Raw genomic sequence first — 6,000 nt, 5'->3', positions numbered from 1 at the left:
CACATGTACAAATGCACTCTTTTTATGTTTATGATTTTTGTGTTTTTTTATGTACAATTCTGCACTGTTTTCAGTACACCTTACTGCAAGTATGAATTAATAAAGTTGAGTCAAGTCAGTTTGTAACAGATGCAGCCATTATGTCTTTAACACATCTATCGTTTTGTGCTTTTGGATGTAAACTGTATTCCATAACATGCAGGATATGAATTAGTACACATTTTACACAAGACAGCTTGATTATAGATATGAATGATATCAGCGTCACATTGGTTGGCTGTGCTGTGGTCGCTTCACTAGGTGGCAGCAAACCACAATATAGATTTGGAGACATGTACAGTATACTGCTGATATACTGTATGCATGCATCATAAGGCAGCGGTTCCCAAACCGGGGTCTGGGGACCACCAGTGGTCCTTGAAGGGGTTCCAGAGGGTCCCCAGCAAAATGGAAAATAGTTTAATTTCACTCACTAGACATCAGCACAATGAGAGAATGCATTAATATGGCTGTTTTCATCATAGGTTCCTCAACTTACAGCATACAGACAATAATGTAATTCAGAGTAAAGTCAGATGGGGATAGATAGATAGATAGATAGATAGATAGATAGACAGATGATGCCGTTACCATGGTAACACATCGGCTTTCAGAGTCTTATGCAACAAATCAACACTGATTTCCATGACAACATTATCAAACATTCAATTCAATTCAATTCAATTCAATGAGCTTTTATTGCCATTGTACATATTGCCAAAGCATGCAACAACAAAACAACAAATGTAAGCAGCAAATGTAAGAGAAGATGATATAAGAGAAATATTATAAATGATACAACAAATGACAGTCTTTTTTACATTGAATATTGGTGAATAATAATGGTATCAGCATTTTATGGTTATGTTTACATTACTGTACATATAATTATGAGTTATTGCAAATGTAAATAATTTTGAACTAGTCATTTATATACATTTGTTTGTATGTGTCTACATGTGAACCTGCACATGCATACAGTATGCACATACACACATCCATATACACATAAACACACACACACACACACACACATAATTTTATAAGACACAAAATAATGTTCATTAAAGATAGGGTAGGTGACATATTGTAATATATTTCATATCATGTCATGTGGCATTCTCTCCTTTCTATCAGTTCAAAATTCAAAACAGATTCAAAGGCTGATACAAAAGAAACTGAAATCAGGTCTTTGCTGGTTTTCATAGGAGCTGTGATTTCCTTTCAGTCTGGAGTAAAGGTAAAAGATTGATAGGTATTCATTATTAATCTTCTTAGAATTGAGGTTTTTCATTTTCACAGTGGTTGACGTACATTAGATATAGATATGCTACTGGATCATTTGAAAAGCTGTTAAAGAATTCAGGAAATTCTAACCAAAACCAACATTTGATATGGGTAATTGTTTTTTGACAGAAATTCACTGACATTGAGTGCAGGGTATAATTAATACACATTCATAATTTTTGACAAATTTCTCCACACAGGATAATACAACATTGAAAAGGTTATAAAACAAAATCAGAAATAAATTGTTGGGTTTTTTTTTTTTAAATCTATATGAACACTTTGTAAAATTCTTATTCATACCCACTGGAAATACACTTTTAAGATAAAATATCCAGAAGGCCTCCCTCTGTTTTTTTTAATCAGGTCAATATATTGCCTCTGGTTGGGTTTAATCTGTTCAATACGAATAAAAAGGAGGAAATGTGATTAGTTTGCTTAAAATGCCTGACAACTGGATTAGTTTAATAATTTCTTTGTCTTTTTTTAACATCACAACTATGACATAATTCTTGGCTTTTAGTATTTTGTGAACCTGAATCAAGTCATTTTTTATGGTCATATAGGCCTAGTTGCCTGACAACAGAAACAGAACAATATTTCAATGGCACCACTTTTATTATGTTATACCTTTCATTGAAAAGTGATGACAAAGCCGGTTTCTTAAAATCACTGTCAATAATTACTGGGACTTGTTCAAAGTGCTCCATCACGTGCTTTTATTTTGAACTCAAAACGCTGATACCGGAACTCCTTTCCGCAGAAACTCTTATCAGGGACTATTTAATAGAAGGAGATTGGTCACCACCGGGAAATCAACTGGGAGATAGCGTCACGCAATAGGGTCACGCGGGTATAACAAACATGGCGTCGGCGCATTAATGACATGACTCGCTATCCGTGAAGTCAAGTGCGCGTACGCGAAACACGGAATATCGGCATGGAAATGTCCAATTCCCTCCGACGTATCTGCATGACACACACTGGAATTATAACATTTTTCAAATAAATGCTCGTAATTTACGAAAAAAGGTAGAATAAATGTCGGCTGTGGATTCTACATTTACGTTTTTGAGGTGTGAAGTAGCATTTTCGAGAGCGTGCCCATTGGAGCCCATTCCTCTTTTCTTGAGCAGTGGCCAGGCTGCACACTCCTTCCACTCGAACCTCCCATAATGCATTGCGCAGCAAACTTAAAGGTAAAGGTGTTATAGATCTGTGGGTACCAAACCAGGGTCCATGTATCCACAAGAGATTATTTCACTATTACTTCTGTATTTTATGTATTTTTAAAGAAAGCACAGAGTCACAGATACAGCAAAAAGTCATACATACTACATTCATACATTCATAGCAAAATGTTCAACACCTAAACTTACCACAGAACTGGTACATGGAGTCACCTCTTTCTTGTTTTTGTTTTTTTGTTTGTTTTTTCAAATGGAATAAAATCAATGAATAATATATATAAAAATATTAAATATTGTGTACATGTGACATTCAATAAAAAACCTTCACATACACTTACGAGTTTTTCTTGCTTTTCCATTTTTTATATTTTGCAGTAACCTAAAATAATAATGTAATTCTACTTTGACTGCAACAAATCTGGGGATTTCTCTAGACCATTTACATTTATGAATATACAATTTCAAAATAATAAGATTTAACAAAATATTATTTCACTATTAGTTCATTCAAATTCAAGTAGTGTTGCCAAAGCATATTACAATAGTATAGGATAAAATAAGGTACAGTATGAATATAGGAATTATAAGCAATATATTAATTAAAAATTAAAATAAAAAATGTAGGAATTCCTAAAATGTAATAAACTTGTTCATATGATAAATATGATTCTATGCAATGCTATGGACAATACTCAAATGCAATGCATCCTAGACAATTTTACTATTATCATCCCTGAGATTATAACACAGTGAAACATATCTGGCAGCAAGTATCACTGTTTTCTCCGAATAGAAATTAGGAAATGCACTTTCAAACTTTGGCAAGTATAACACACAGGAAGGTTGCCAGCACAACTCTGGAGCAGTCATATCCAAAACAACTGAAGTCAGTGGGATTTCAGTGGCCAAGCATTTGCTTCTCAAGAGCAATAACACAATATGTGATAGAGGAAGACAAATATGTTATTGCTAGGAAAAGTTATGACAGTTTCAGTAGGAAGAGAGTGAAAAGGTGAATCTTAACAAATATAAATATAATTCTCTGATCTCTTTTGTTTAGCACTATAGGCGATCTTATTTTGAATCTGGTGATAAAACTTGGAGATTACAAGCCAGATTTCCCAAACAGAAAGAATCCAACTCATCCACTGCATCAATACAATCACATGAACACTTCTTGCCAAACCCAGTCATAGCAATGATACATTTAATAAGTTTTATGCTAATCTTTATACTTCAGAATGCAGTGATGAGCAGATAACCTCCTGTCTGGATGATTTAAATCTCCCCAAGCTCGCTGAAGAACAACATGAATACCTTGAAAGGCCAATTAGAGAAGATAAGATAGTTCATAAATCAATGTCAGTAGGTCAGCATGGATTTACAGCGTGATCCGGCCGAATTTAAGCTGCTTATGCTAAATATGTTTACAGAAGCTTTTGAAGAGGTAAATCAAGCTATTATTACTCTTATTCTCAAAAGGAACAAAGAGCCTTATGAATGCAAAAGTTTCTGCCCAATTAGTTTAATCTCAACCGATATTTTATCTTCTTTTTACAGTCTGTCTTTTTGTTTTGTTTTTAATTTAGTGCAAAATTGTGACGCACTCTGAGCTGCATTTTATGTATAAATATATGTATATAATATAATATAATAGTTAGAAAACACCTTAATCCCGTTTTAAAGAAGATATCTTCAGATGTTGAAAGATGTTTTTTTCTTTCCTTAAAAAATAATTGTAAAAGTTAAACTACCAAAGTTAACCCTGACCCTAAACCCCTAAACCCTAAACCCTAACCCTGCTTCAGACCCTCCTTATTAATATTTCAAGCAAATACATTAAACAAATTGACAGGTATGTGTACAAACATTTTCTCTGGAATGGAAAACATCCCAGAATGTGCCTTGCAGAGCTGTGGATTTCAGCGGGGAACGGAGGTTTGGGTTCCTCACCTTTCATTCTACCAACATGCCTTCTGTGGCAGGCAGATAGCACTCTGGGCTTTGGCCCTCAGAGAGCTCTCCTCCTCTATGAGATAGAGCCCAACCTGCTTTTTCCTCTCCATCTGTTGGCTTGTTTGTCAAGTAGACTGTCACCTGAGCTGCAAACCCATCTCATCTGCAGTGGGTATGGAGGTTTCCCAAATATTTAACCCATATCTTAATTCTCAATCGAGTATCTGGTTAAAGGATAAGTTCGGCAATTTTGGACCTATATATATAATTTACATGATCCCTTCAAGGTTAAACAGATTGGGCTTTAAAGAGTTATGCCTACCATACACTAGAAGACTTTGAAAAGACTTTTAAAAGACTAAAGTCTGATACCCTCTCACATCCAGCTCACATCTAAAGACAATGTGTCATAAGTCACTGAGTTTTTAGTCACAGACTATAAGATTTTGCAAAGACTGTCTACCATACACTAGAAGACTTTGAAAAGGGCTTCCCCTACTATTCAGAGTTTTCCAATAGATTGTAAACATGGACTGACTTGTGAACACCTCTACAAACTAAATCCCCCTCCTACATACACACACACACGCACACGCACACGCACACACACACACACACACACACACACACACGTGTATGTATGAGAGAAAGGGAGAGAGGGAGCAGCCAGATTTATATGGTTGAAGCTAACGATCTTCAGCTGAAACGTACGGTTAGCTCGTAGGCTAATAGCAAACATTACAGTAGCTAACGTTAGCTTGCAAGTAGCCCTGTTCGGGACAGTGGTTAACTAGCTAGCTATAGCATATAGCATACTCACCGGGGATTTCCAGGGCTAAAGCAATTTCTGTCCACTTTTTTTCCTTCGGAGAGAGCGCAACTATTGGTTGTTGACAATGTTCACGTCATTGAACTTCACTATTTGCATGAGCCAAGACTAAAGACTTCCGATAATATTAAACATGTTTGATTTTATCGGAACGTCAAGAGGAGAAAAAGACTGAAGACAGCTGGGACTGAGTTTTCTGACCTTACACCAAATGATTGAGATGACGGGAGCGCGCCACAACTCCAGCAAAACTCTCATGATTTTATTCTGACATTGGAAATTTGTCTGCAACAGTGAAATCTCTTGAAAAGTCGTTTGGTGTAAGGTCGCCATAACTAAACTCCAAACTCCAAATTTGTGGTGAAGCCTGACACCTAATGGTGAAAAGAACTGGCCATCTGCTATTGGCTGGTCTTTGGTGCCAGGTGACGTCACCATATGTTGTACTCTATAGAAGGTGACATCATCTGGCACCAACGATCAGCCAATAGCAGATGGCCAGTTCAGTGCCCTAAGTTTCACCATTAGATGTCAGGCTTCACTTACAGTTACTCTTTAAAGGGAAAATCCACGATAAAACACTTTACCGCTGTTAGAAAACAGCTATTAGCACCTTTGCACTTTGCATTTCTGGGTCCATTTTTTTATTTGGTGGTGTATTTTTCTTATTCCTGTGGATTATTCATAACTAGCCACATG

Source organism: Centroberyx affinis, unplaced genomic scaffold, assembly GCF_046629955.1.
Source record: "Centroberyx affinis isolate AG114_WGS23_722 - 3 ecotype Tasmania unplaced genomic scaffold, CSIRO-AGI_Caff_v1 ptg000962l_1, whole genome shotgun sequence".
Taxonomy (NCBI): Eukaryota; Metazoa; Chordata; class Actinopteri; order Beryciformes; family Berycidae; genus Centroberyx; species Centroberyx affinis.
Note: the sequence above shows the minus strand (reverse complement) of the source record.